This window comes from Protopterus annectens, chromosome 2.part1, assembly GCF_019279795.1.
Source record: "Protopterus annectens isolate FY-2018-M chromosome 2.part1, PAN1.0, whole genome shotgun sequence".
In the NCBI taxonomy this organism is placed as follows: Eukaryota; Metazoa; Chordata; order Ceratodontiformes; family Protopteridae; genus Protopterus; species Protopterus annectens.
The window spans coordinates 331,343,286-331,358,122 of record NC_056729.1 but is presented as its reverse complement, the minus strand read 5'-3'; the positions used below and the strand labels follow the sequence as shown (position 1 = coordinate 331,358,122).

General features: G+C 40.8%; 1 protein-coding gene across 2 annotated transcripts in view; it reads right to left on the bottom strand.

The window, feature by feature from the left end:
* Positions 1–14,837, bottom strand: part of SEL1L3 (SEL1L family member 3) — a 1,757,172-nt gene that overhangs the window by 1,532,321 nt on the left and 210,014 nt on the right. The gene's annotated exons all lie outside the window — the stretch shown is intronic.

Here is a 14,837-nt window from a genome sequence, read left to right as displayed (position 1 = left end):
AGCACCAACGTATTTATGGAAGTATAGAAAAGGCCCTAATGGACCTTAAGCAGAAAAAACAAAAAAAAGTTACATAGGGATAAACAACAGTATAATGATGGACAGGCCTGTCCCAAACCACTGAAAGTGGGATATGCGGTATTTACGGCTGTCAATGCTGTCACTAATAACAGTAATGGGCAGGCAGAACAACAACTTGAAATGCTTGGCAACAGCTTGCAGGATAATCAGCAAGAGGTAGGATTCAATGTACATGAGGAACATTTTCCACCTTTAAGAAGATCTGAAAGGATAAAAAAATCATTACAATAATAATGTGAACAATAACTGTAACTGGTTTGGCAATCAGAATTTTTACACTCCTTCCAGAAGGAACCAGAGGAGGGGAAGTTATCAAGGACGAGGCCAGGGGAAGAGATACAATTATTGACTTTAGTGACAGATAACAATGATGTCAATGATCATGATTTTGATGTTTTTGATGTATCCAACAATTTGGTTGATGATGTTCTTAATGATAAAAAAAACAGCAATTGTATATAATACTGTGAAGGATTTCAAGGTATATAAGTTTTCTGGGACAAACATTAATGAAGAAATGGTGAACTTACTAAGAAAGGGACTCACATTTGTTCCAACAAAAGGTTCTAGATTGGCTGACGTGTTAATTGATCTTAAAATTTTTTTACGTAAGCTTAATTTTTAAATTTTGTTTGGGGATGACCGTAATGGTGGTAAAGTACAGTTGTGTACACCTACCATAAATGTAGATGTTCGAGTGTCTTCACTGTTGCAGTCATGACTGTAGGGTTCTCCCCTGCCGGCAGGCAGCCCTCGGTCGGCCAGAATCCCAAAGTCTGGGTCCGGCGTCGGCTGTTCAACCCTGCTCCCTGACGTCAGAGCGCCAGGAGTATAAAGCTGACAGCCGACACCATCTTCTCCAGTTTTTCTTGCCCCAGATGTCAGGAGTCCCAAAATGAAAAAGGTCCCATAACCTTTGCAAATACACCTCAGAAGAATGGTGAAGAAAGGAAATACACAAAAGTAAAAATAAGAGGGGACAGGAGGGAGGGAAACCCAGACTGCAACAGTGAAGACACTCGAACATCTACATTTATGGTAGGTGTACATAACTGTACTATGTTCATCGTGTTTCACTGTTGCAGTCATGACTGTAGGGCAGAATCCCAAAGCTGAAAAAAAGGGAGGTGGTCATAAAGAGGAAGGGGCGGCTAAAAGGCCCTGCAAGACTGCAGAGGCAAAGCCTGCCCTAGACTTAGAGTAGAGAGGTAGATTGTAGTGCTTAGAAAAAGTATGCACTGTACTCCAAGTTGCAGCTTCCAAAATGTCCTTGGTAGGAACTCCCCTGAGGAAGGCCACAGAAGTGGCAGCAGCTCTGGTGGAATGAGTCCGTATACTCCCTGGGATTTGCTTTCCATGGTGAGAATAACAAAATCTGATTCCATGAGTAATCCATTTAGAAATGGTCAGTTTTGAAATGGCTTTACCTTGGGAACTTGAAGCATAAGAAACAAACAATTGTTCTGATTTTCTGATGTCCTTGGTTCTGTTCAGGTAAAAACGTAGTTGTCTGTGTACATCCAAGGAATGCAAGATCCTTTCCCCTTTATTTTGAGGAGTGGGGAAAAAGGTTGGCAAGTGGATAGTTTGATTTAAAGCCACTTTGGAAACCACCTTCGGCATGAAGGTAGGATTAGTCCTCAAAGATACCCTGTCTTGATGAAAAATAATACAAGGTTCCACAGCCATAAGATCTTGTAACTCTGAAACTCTCCTGGCAGAGGCAAGGGCTAACAGGATAGCTGTCTTCCAAGATAAAAACTTGATGTCAGAAGAGGCAGCAGGCTCAAAAGGAGGCAAGGTTAGTTTTTCCAAAACATAGTTGAGATCCCAAGCAGGAATGGGAGGAGATCTAGGAGGTCTTAAGTTCTTCGCTCCTCTGAGAAACTGTCTCATGAGCTGGTGGGAAAAGATGGGAGGGTCTGTATTATAATGAGCAGAAATAGCAGAGGCATGTATCTTAATGGAAGAGAAAGAGAGACCCTTATGTAAGAGATCTGTCAAGTAAAGTAGAATTAAAGTAATGTTAGGAAGAAGAGGATCAGAATCCTGAGCCTGCATCCAGGAACAAAATCTTTTCCATTTTCCTGCATAAGATTTTCTAGTGCTAGGACGTCTGGCTTCTAAAATGACATCCATAACCTGCTTGGGCAGTAAAGAAGAAATCAAAGGCCCTGGATTAACCAGGCCGCCAGGCTGAGAGTTCTGACATGAGAGTATAGAACCTGACCCTGATGTTGGGACAGAAGGTTCGGAGACTGAGGTAAAACCCAAGGGGGCTCCAGGCATAGGTTTTTTTAGAGTTGGATACCAAAACTGCCGAGGCCAATTTGGAGCCAGCAAGATTATCATCTTGGGCTTGTCCTGTTTTATCTTCAATAAAACCCGTGGAAGAAGAGGAAGAGGCGGAAAGGCATATCCCGAGAGGTTCCTCCAACTGAATGACAGGGCGTCCACTTTCCAAGCTTCGCTGTGGAAATTCCTGGTGCAAAAATTCTGTAGTTGATGATTGAGATGGGATGCAAAGAGGTCTATGTGAGGACATCCCCAGACTGCTGTTATCATCCTGAATATTTTGGTGTCCAGCATCCACTCGTGTGGATCCGAAAGGTTTCGGCTCAGACTGTCTGCCAGGAACTTTTGTTTCCCTGTTAGAAACTGAGCTTGAAGATCCAGATTGCAAGCTAGAGCTGTGTTCCATAGATCCATGGCTAGTCTGCAAAGGGGGTAGGAATGAGATCCCCCATGCTTGTTTATGTACCACATAACTGTGGTGTTGTCTGTCCGTATCAGCAGTTGTCCTGGTTGTAAAAGATTCCTGAAGGCCAATAGAGCTTTCTGAATGGCTAACATTTCCTTTAAATTGATATGCAGGTGCTTCTGATCCTTTGTCCAAAGGCCCTGCAAACAAATGCCCTGAAAATGGGCTCCCCAAGCATAATCCGATGCGTCCGTGGTTAGAATCTGAGTGGCAGGAGGCAGACGGAAGGGTTTCCTTTTGTTTAGAGCACATGCCCTGGACCACCAAAGAAATTCCTTTTGAAGGCAAGGAAGGACTGAGATCAGTATGTCCAAACTGTGGCAATGCTGAGACCATACACTTTTTAGGTACCACTGTATTTTCCTCATGTGTAGTCTTGCATATGGTAGGAGAAGGATGCAGGAGGCCATGTAACCCAAAGCCTGCAGGAATTTCCTTGCAGATAGTTGAGTTAGAGTTGCCAAGGTTCTGAAAGTTGAAGCCAGCTGTAATTGTTTTTCGGATGTCAGAAATGCCATCTGGGTTGTGGTGTTTAGAAGTGCATCCAGAAAAGTTATCTGTTGTGATGGTGTCAAATTTGACTTTTTTATGTTTACAGAGAATCCCAGGAACTTGAGGAGGATCTGTACAAATTCTAGATGCTGGAGTAAGACATCCTTGCTGTCTGCCTGAATTAGACAATCGTCCAGATAAGGGTAAATTTGAATTCCCTTGAGTCTGCAGTAAGCTACTACTGGAGCCAGGCATTTGGTGAAGACCCTGGGCGCAGTAGACAACCCAAAGGGCAGCGCAGAGAATTGAAAGTGCCTCGATCCGGCCTTGAACCTGAGGTATTTTCTGCGATCCTGCCTGATGGGAATGTGTAAATATGCCTCCTTTAAATCCAAAGTTACCATCCATGCATCTTTGGACAGCATTGGAAGTAGCTGCTGTAGAGTAAGTATCTTGAATTTTGGAATCTCTAGAAAGGTGTTCAAGGCCGACAGATCCAGAATGGGTCTCCATGAGTTTTGCTTCCTTGGGACTAGAAAGAGCCTTGAGTAAAAACCTTTTCCCATCTCTGAAAGAGGAACCAGTTCTATGGCATTCATAGCCAAAAGAGCTTCCACCTGGTTTAAGGCCTCCGTCCATTGATGTTTTGGAAGGTCTGGCCATCCGCTTGGCCTTGGCAAGGTATGAAAATGGAATTTGTAACCTCTTAAAACCACATCCAAAACCCATTTGTCTTGGGTTATTTGAGTCCAATTTTGATAAAAAAGAGAGAGTTTTCCTCAGAGGGGCTTCCAGGCAAGAAGTTCCTGTAGCCCAACAGAGGGAGTCATTGAGTTTGTTTCCTTTGAGATTGTGACCTGTCCTCTCCTCCCCTAGGGGTGGAAGCAGTCCACTGTCTTGGTCTATAAGCAGCTTGTGTTTGAGGCCTCCCTCTGGAGTGTCTATATTTACCCCTCTGAGGGCTGTCTGAAGTGGGAAAGGACTAATTTTTTGAAGGCCAATTCCTGCTAAATCTAGGTGGCTGTACTTGTAAGAAATCTTTAACTGTTTGCATGGATTTCGCCTTAACCTCCATCTTTTTAATCACCTCTTCAGCTTTTGATCCAAACAAGACATTATGCTGAACAGGAGAATCCAATAATTTAGCCTTTACTTGTTCAGGTAAATTTTGTTCCTTTAGCCATGCATGCCTTCTAATGACTGTGCCAGAGGCCGCAGCCCTACAAGAAGCCTCCAAGGCATCAAATCCACAGTGTAAACCATGCTTCCCAACCTGTTCAATGGCATGCAATAAGTCATGTAATTCCTTATCATCTGCACAGGCAGAAATGGGAGTAAGCTTATGTTTTAAGACAGACAAGAGAAATTGCTGGTATTTAAGCATATGAAACTGACAGTTTAAAGCCCTAATGGACAAAGTAGCAGAAGTGTACACCTTTTTGCCCCATCTTTCTAAGGATCGAGAATCCTTTTCAGTAGGAATGGGATTTTTGGCAGAAGCGGCCTTAACTCCCTTAGGACCCTGAGAAATGGTTTCAGGGTCAGCAGAAGGGTTCTTGTATAAAAACTGATGGGAATCAGGAACCCTGTAATATCTATCAGGCTTAACAGGAGCAGGAGGAAAAGAGTCAGGGGTTAAGTTAGCCTCCGAAAAGGCATCATCCACAATATCCAAAACAGGAAGAATAGCCAGGGGTCTATGTTGGGGAAGAAGAAGAAAATCCCACAGTCTTTTCTTGGATTCCGAATACTCCTGTCCTTCCCAGTGGAAATGTTCCCTCATTTCATGCAAAGTTTCCCCAAAAGAGAAATCCTCAGGGGGAGAAGCTGAAGGAATGGATTCTTCAGCATCAGAATCCTCATAAGGAGGGAAAGAATATTCCTGATCAGAAGAAGAAACTGAGGAAACAGAAGCCTGATCAGAGGAATCATGATAAACATCCTGCCTTGGCCTTTTGTCTGGAGGGGGGATGTGAACCCCTAATCATAGTAAGTAAATCCTCCGCCATCTTGAGTAACTGTTTCTGTGACTTGGGAGCTGGTTCAGAAGAGGCCTGTGTTGAAGTCTTTGATTTAGAAGGAGTCTTTGCCTTTACTAGTAGCTGAGTAGGCCTGAAACCCCCTTCGGAAGCCGGAACTTGCACAGCGGCTCAGGACCCATCCGAAGGAGCATTGTCCGAAAGTCCTGCAACAGAAATATTTAAAGGCCTGGTTGGCTCCTCATGAGAGTCCGTTTCGGCCATCGGTTCTGAAATGGCCGACGACAGGGGCGCTTTTGACGACGGCCGAACCTGAAGCTGGCTCCGCTTGTGCGCTATCATCAGATTTGGACCTCGGAGGCCTGTCTTTATCCTTGCGACGTTTGTGAACTCCGGTAGCCGGCACCGTATCCGACGACATTTTGTAGTTAAAGCGTCTACCGAAGTAATGAAAAGCAAAACTGTAACTTTGCTTAATTGTACGTTGATTGAATCTAGCACAAAACCGACAACTAGCTACGTCATGGTCAGGGCCTAAGCAAGGAATACAGTAAGAATGGAAATCCTTATGAGGTATTTGCTTCCCATATGAAATACAATTATTAACTTTTTCTGACATCGGAATGGAGCAAGAAAAAAGTTTCCCCAACGGGGTACTTAGCTTTGAGTGGAGAAGAAAGTCTTCGGACCGAAGTAAATCAGAAAAAATTCGTCAGGAGTCAGCCAACCAGCACTTGCAAACTGCTATCACCGCACGGCAAGAAAGACTGGAGAATATGGTGTCGGCTGTCAGCTTTATACTCCTGGCGCTCTGACGTCAGGGAGCATGGCTGAACAGCCGACGCCGGACCCAGACTTTGGGATTCTGGCGGACCGAGGGCTGCCTGCCGGCAGGGGAGAACCCTACAGTCATGACTGCAACAGTGAAACACGATGAACATCGGCAGCTCTCATAATGTTTTACACATTCATAGCACATTCAACTCCCCTTTACATCTGGTTTTGGCATTTTGTGAAAAAGTATGTGAATTGGATACCAGGCACACATTAATAAGAATAAACATCATAAAGACAACTTAACAGTTAATGAGAGAGATGTCTTGGCATTAATCAGATAATATTTTAGAATCATGAAACCGGATAAAGGAAGGAGGCTGGTGGATATGGATGGACATATATGAAGAAATTAGTAAAAATGAGCTGAATATGGCATATAGAAGAATAAATATAATGTTGAATGACATGTTCCTAGAAAATAGGCTAGATGTAGACACATAATTATTTGAATGGGGTATGCAGGCCATTGAGATGTTTTTTAAGGAACAAGGTGTGCAATAGTCAGAGATAAATTTATATATAGATCTATTTGATATAGTTCTTAAGAACAACTACATTAGATTCAATGGTAATTATTATCTGCAGAAGGCGGGAGTTGCCATGGGCTCACCATTTGGCACTATATTTGCTAATATGGCAATGGCAGTTTGGGAGGTGCAACATATACATAACAGTAACTTTGAACATATCAGTTTATATCTACATTACCTGGATGATATTTTTATTATATGGAAGGGTGACAACTTGGCTCTTCATGACTTTTTGGCATATATTAATGGGACAACAACTTATTTAAAGTTTACGCATGAGACTAATGAACAGGAGATTAATTACCTGGATGTGAATTTGAGTAAGGATAGAGTTAACAACAGATTTAAGGCCAGAATTCATAGAAAGCCAACATATTCAAATTTGTTTTTGCACTTCACTAGTGCACACCTGACAATTAATAAAAAGGCTGTTGTCAAAGGTCAATTTGTCCGGGCGGCAAGAATGGTGAGCCTTGACACTGATTTTAATACTGAATGTGAAGGACTAATAGATATGTTCAGAAAAAGAAGATATCCAGACCAGATTCTGCATGAATTATATAATGAGGTCAAAATAAAAAGAATGAAGGGTCACTTTTACCCATCCTTAATTATAACGGGGGGAGCAGGTATTAAGAACAAATGGCAACCATTTTGATAATTTGGCAGTATTTATAACCACTTTTAGTACACATTTTTATGACATTAAAACTATCATGCTAAAGAATTGGATAGTCATTGATGATGATATGTACAGATCAGGAGGGTTCCTATTAGATGACCGAAGACGCATTCTTTTGAATGCATTTTGGTGGAACTTGAAAAGACGAAAAGGCAAAATGATGAAGCGGCATATAAGCGAATTCTTTCCCTGGGAAAGAAATCGCTTGGCCGTATCCATTACTTTGCCGTTTTCGTCACTGTAGTGCAATCTTGAAGTTGGTATATTTAAGTAGGGGTGTGAATCTTGAAGTTGGTATATTTAAGTAGGGGTGTGGGGGGGGCACAGCCCCCCCCCCCCACACATCGCGGGGTGTGAGGGTAAAGCCCCCCACTTTGTTATGTTTTAAGTGTTTTTTGTTTGTTTGTTTTTGGAACAGCGATTATTTCCCTTGGGAAAAAAAATCGCTGTTCTAAGCGTTCGAGTTTGTAAGCTTTCACTTACATGGAGTCAATAAATCATCGTTCGCTTTTCTAAGCGTTCGATGATTTAATATAGACCCAATCAGGAACAAATTAGGTGATGGATTTAAAATGGTATCATGGAGAGGTAAAAACTTAAAGCATTTGATGGAAAATGGTAGCCAACAACATGTAATAAGAAAAGGGAGTATGAACAGGTGTGGTATGTGTAATTATTGCAATTACATTCACCAAGGCCAATGTTTTGAAATCAAATGAAAAAAGTACGATATGCAAGGCAGGCACATTTATAGCTCTAGGAGAGTAGTTTATGTTGCTAGGTGTAAATTGTGTCCAGCATACTACACTGGTAAGACCACCAGAACTTTAAAGGAAAGAATATACAAAGATATTTATACAATTAAAAAAGGTGCACTTACCAATGCATTAGCTAAGCATGTTCATGAGCATAATAACCATCGTTTTAAATTTTGTGTTATACAACAAATTATGGAGGATGAAAAAGGTGGACCTTGGGCTTTGAATTTAGAAAAAGCTGAGCTAATTTGGCAGTTATGCTTATATTCATATACATGGCCAGGATTGAATGATTACTGCACAATCAATAGTGTTCTTAAGCTAAAGGCAAGTAAATAGGTATACTGTTATATATGCAGGAACAAGTTAGCCATGGTTACTTTGTTTCCAATTGCTTGGTTTATAAAAATGGGGTTATTATTACTACAACCTACTGCTGCTATACTTAATGTTTTTTATGATTGTTTCATTTTTTATTCATTTTCTTATTTGGTGTTAGAAATGTATTGTATAATTCTTTAGTAATACCCTTCCTTTTTGGGTTTAAAGTAAGTGAAATGATGGTGGTTAAATTTGTATTTTAATTTGTTAGTTTTATGCACTATTCGGTCATATGCATAATACATCCATTTTTTTACATCAGTTGTAATAAATTTATAAGGATATTTATGGTTAAAGGAAATGTATATAATTTTCAAGCTGTAAACAGGTAAATAATAGTTTGATCATGTCATTTCCTGTCGTGAACAAAAGGGGCAGTCATTTTGAATCATATATAAATGGTTACAATTTAGTTTTAAAATGTCTGATGAAGTTTGCTATTTTACGTAAACGAAAAGCACTTAACGATTAACAGATAAGGCTTTTCATCTACTTTTTGGCTGCCATACCTTTATTTTATTAGTATCCTACATGAACTCAGGCATGAGCTCTCAGCTCCATTAGGTACCCTATTCAAACAAATCCTGAGCACCTGCTTTGTTCCAGCCAAATGGAGGACAGCCACTGTCATCCCTCTACACAAAGGTGGAGCGTCCATTGACCGAGGCAATTATAGGCCCATCAGCCTAACTAGCCTGATCTGGAAGGCCACAGAACACATTATTATGGACCTTATAAACAAAGATATTAGCAACCTCCAAACACTTGACCCCACATAGTTTGGTTTTGTCAAAACGAGATCATGCCTGTTAAACTTCGCTGACTTCTTCAAAACAGTCACCAAAGCTATGGACGAGGGAAAGATGGTGCACACCGCCTACCTTGAGCTAGCCAAAGCCTTCAGCACTATTCCCCTCTCTGGCATAATAGATAAACTCTCCCAGCTAGGCACCAAACCCGTATGTTACCAGATGGGTAGCTAACTGGCTCACTGACAGAACCCACTTCAGTCAAAATAGGGGAAGCCACCTCTAGTGGTAGACCAGTAACGAGTGGTGTACCTCATGGATTATTCTTGGGGCCTCTACTGTTTGGGATATACATTTCTTTGGTGCAAGTCAAAACCAGTGGTCTGTGACTGACCAAGTTTGCAGATGACTGCAATCTAGGCACTGTCTTAAATTCCCCTAGTGATATGAACATCCTCTAAGACAGCCTTACCCAAACTTATGACTGGTGCCATAAGCATGGCCTCAAACTGAATGCCAAGAAATACATCATTATCCCCTTTGGAGAACATGGAGTTCCCCACTAATTATCACAATAACAACATACTAAGCACGCAATCAGTTATGAGGGACATGGGCACCCAGGTGGATAGCAACCTCACTTTTGACTACCATGTTGCCTCCGTTGTATGGAAGGCCTTCTACATGCGTCACCTCATAAGTAAGGATATTTCATCCAGGAACAAGGAGGTCATAACATCCCTGTACTCCTCCCTTATCAGACCCGTTATAGAGTACAATGCCTCCTTTGGCGTCTACCTTGCCAAGCACATGCAGCCTTGATGGAGTTGCTGCATATCCGTAAGTCAAATTCCACTCGCGCAACCTGCATGTAAGGCCTCAACCTGATCTGTGACATTAATAGAACTTGGCAGGATAGATTTTTGTCCCAAAGACTCTTCCATCTATGCAATAGACTCCCTCTCCATGTCAAGCAGAGTAGCTCTCTAGCCCTCTTTTAACAGGAACCCGGACGACTGGATGGGAAACAGAAAATAAACCCCTGGGATCCCATGTGTGTCCCTGCTGGACAGAGGAAACAGGTGCTGACTTTGTGGGAGCATGGTCAAAATTTTTAGCTAGGCTTATAAGGGCTTCCGGGCCAATAGCCTAGTATCATCCTATGAACCTATTGTTCACCAAAAGTAATTTGATTTACACCTGTCTCGCATCAAGACATCTTTAATTTTTATTCAATGCCACAACCCCTTACTTTTCCTAGTAAAATGTTGCATAAGCTAGAAAAAACCCTTACCATCTCTTAAATCAATCAGTTTCCTATCTTCCACCCCTTCAGCTTAGAATACTTTGCTCAGTATCTGGCATATTTAGATTCCCCATGATCACCATCTTTTTACTTTCAAGATGAATTCTACAAAACCAACAGGAACACTTCAACTTTGAATTAATGGGAGGTCTACATACTTTACTCATACACAACTTTTCCACCTTCCATTTGAAATATTGGGGTACACTTCAGCAATTCCTGTAACATGAAGACTGACTACCCCAAAAAAATGGACTTGCATATACTAACTCTGAGATGTTGATTTCTCAAAATACTCTTTTTTTACCTAAGGTATGGCTATCTCAAAGTTGGAATACACAAGTTTAGGGAGGTGCTGGGGGGGGGGGGGGGCGGATTGCACTCTGCAAAAACACATTTGATGGAAAAGAGTAATGTTCAGTACTCACTCTTCAACTATATTTCCGGTCTTTTATTTTTTGGTTTGTCAGAACTTAGTGTTTTGAATGCCGACATTTCAATGGTAAGCACCACCATTTTTTACTATCATGGATCTCATTTTACCCATATATTTTTTAATTCCCAGTATCCCTTCCTTTACCAAACCACCTTCAATAACGTCACATCTCAACTTATGCTTCGGCCAGCTAGGTGCTGTAGACAACTAAAACCCTGACTACAACCCAAATAACTTGAGTTTTATTAGCAGCTTGGTCACGTGCTGGAGTTGACAGGGATTGAAGATGAATGATGAGACATTTGTCCACTTATGTCTTACATTAGGAGGTAGTGAGGAAACTTTGAGGGTGCAAGTGCTTCATAAGCCCTAGTGGTGATACAGAGGCAGCAATAACAGAGCTGTGCTTCAGCATGGTGGGGAGCAAAGAGAGATGCATAATCAAATAGGTGGGGGATTCCCCATACAGTACCACTGAATGTCACCTGGATGATGTAGCCCAGGATGTCAATAGGAGGTACATCTTAACAAGAAAAGCCCCAGCTCAGCCACAATATGATGGCCACAGCCTCTGTGCTCCTCTCCCAACTACAAAGTAGATTACTCCATAGGCAGCCACAGGGTCTTCTTATTTGGAGAAATGGAAGCCACCTGGCTTGGGTATCTCCATGAAGCCGAGGAAGAAGAAACTACTGAAAAAGTTGGAGGGAGTAAAGTCAGTGGTGAGCTAGCCAAAAAAAAAATCTTGACCTATGTTTCAAAGAAACTGCCACTCCTTTCCACCTAAGCTGCCTAATCTATCAATTTCACAGTTGATATATGGGTACATTTATGTCTGACACCCTCACACTATTTGTCCTTGTCTACAGGAACCCAGCTATATCAATGTTCCCGCATGAGTAGCTTATATTCTTCCTTTACCATTAGTACTTCCCACAATCCTACTCATTTTTTTTCTTTTAGTGAACCAGAGTACTCCAGATTCATACCTCTTTCCTCATCATTTATGCAACTGCCAGCTATTAAACAATACCCCCCCCTATCAAGACCAGTCCCAGTGAACATCATTGCTACACATTAAAAAAAATGGTTGTCATTTAGTTCAGGGTCTGGGGCTGTATTTTGGTTGTCTGTTCTTCAGTTTGTGTTTGAAAGTTGGTATCCCACAATTCCATTTGAGTTGGCAGGGTTACATAATTATGTATGCAAATTTTATGTTAATCAGTGTACAGATTTGTACCTATTTTTCATGGGCCTTTGTGTAGATTTTTGATGTTTCCAGGTTGAGATGTATGAATGGTAACCTTTTTGTTTTAAAATGTGTAGCAATGATTTTCACTGGGAAGGGCGAAGATGATGAACTTTATAATTTTGTTTTTGATGACTTGCAGTATATGGGTTTTATGGTAAAAGTAGGGCTTTTAATGGTAGGTAATATTCTAATCTTAGCAAAAGAATGTTATAGTTTGCCAGGACCTCCAAAAGTCATTCTCCATGGCCTATTGATCAGTGGCAGAGCTAGAGTTTGTGCTGCTCAGGGCTATGTGAATTTGTGATTATTTGAATTTCATTTAAAACTTTTACTTTACATTTTATAGCACAAACACGAACAAACATCTGCTAAACAAAGCAATACACAGTCCACAATGAAAACAAACTTAGAATTCAAACTTCTCTGCCCTTGAAAGTAAACTCACATTCACTGAAACAGCATTGAAACCCACATTCAAAGAAAATGCATCTGGCCAGTGGTTGATAAAGATTACCTTTGGGCTATTTTTAAAATCAAACGATAAGCCCCTTGCACACGAAACATACATGTTTTCTTTGATACACCTTCCCAATTGTATTAAATTATATTCCTTGTATAATACAGCACACTTCTTAGAGCGCATTTTAAATTTATTGTTTAACATTTTTCCAGTAAGCAATGAAACAAAATGCATGAACCAATAATGACAAAACTGCTCAATTCAGAACATTTCCATCATAAAAGTCTGCTCAAACGTCTACAATCCACCGGTATCAGTAAATGTGCACTATCCCTCCAGAAGTAAAAGTCATCTAAATAATTCCACATTAAAGAGATATGTAACTAATGAAGAGGTTGCTGCTAGCAAACAACTTTATATTTTACTGTTTCATCTACAAATAAAGTGCCTGTTGCCCTCGAGGAATAAGTTACCTGTTACATTTAAAAAATGATAAGCTACTAATATTGTAATAGGGAATGGATGGCAAACTTATAACAGGTTCATACTTCTTAGGTATCTCCACCAAAGAGGACATTCACAGGACTGCAGCATCCACCCCTTTAAAAGTACAACAAAGTACAGTATCAGCAATCCATCTACATACTGTGGGAGTAGAACCTACAGACTTCTGCATCAAAAGGAAGCATTCTACCTGTTGTGCTACTAAGACAAACAGACTTGGCATATGCATCACTAAACTTCTCTCCCCCTGAGAAACTATGCAGCAAAAGAAATCTGGAAAAAGACAACATTTATTGGGGGGGGGGGACAAAGGCCCAAAACCAGGGACACATTTATTTATTTAACATTTGTTTATCACGAAAAGACTGACTTGGAATGAAGCCAATTTTCAATGAAGGCCCAGGAAAAATGCTCCAGATACATGTCTTTTTAATGTAGGAGGAAACCAGGGCACCTGGAGGAAAAGCACATGAATGCAGGGAGGACATGCAGACTACACACAGAAGACACCTCAGCTATGAATCAAACCAGAGAACCTTTTGGCTGTGAGGCAACAACACAACTGTTGCACCACTGCACTGTCCAAATGAACAACATACATATTTTATCAAACTGAGCTACTAAGCCACTGTTAGTACATTGCTATACTTCTAGACATTGCTTGTATAATCTTAGAAAAGTTGCTAGAATAAAATGCTTTGTGTTACCATGTGTTTCCTGAAATATAGCCATTGAACTGAAGTGGTGGTGTGGGTAAGGAATTCAGGCTTTTGCTCCTTGTACATAAGGTACAGGGTTTGAGCATTTGAGCCTAAGTACTCACCAAATATATTTACTTGGGGCATTACACACACACACACACACACACACACACACACACACACACACACACACACACACACATATACTAAAATAATGCTTGCAGGGCCTGAAAGTAAAAGTTTTATAAAATGTCAGCGGAGAGGTTTGAGTCCCTGGCAAAATGTCTGGAAGTTCGAGTCCCTGGAAACATACATGCCATAGGAGCAACTTACGGAAGTGAGAAGGATTCTTTTTGGCAAAGAAATGAAGTACTTCTAGGAAGCTTGGCATTTGCAGACTGCACTCTGATTGTATATTTTGTCTTGACAGTAGCCCCTGTTAGTGAAGCCGTGCCCTCACAAATGTCATGGTTTTATCTGTAGTATACCCAGAGCTGAAGTGTTCCATGTTATAGTAAACTACTCTAGCATGCCTTGCTTTTAATTATAATCAAAGATTTGAAAGTATTCCAGTCTGTCTTTGTAACCATTACTACTAGTAATAATGATCATTTCAGAACTGTCTTCCCTAATAACCATTGTATTTTTTCTGTGAGGATAGAGGCTATTAAATCTTAAACATGAGTAACTAGAAATACTGAACTGCTGCCAGCTTGCTTGAAGAGGAACTTTGACCAGTGTCAGAGCAGTTTACGTACCTGATCTGTAGTTTATTGATTGGCTATTTTGAGACAACTTAAAAGGCATGTGGAGCATGAAGTCAGTTCACATTGAAGTTTTACACATACTGACATAATATACATACAAACAGTTGCAGCCATCAAATAAAAGGAATAGCACAAAGGAACGACCTTAATAAACAGAAATC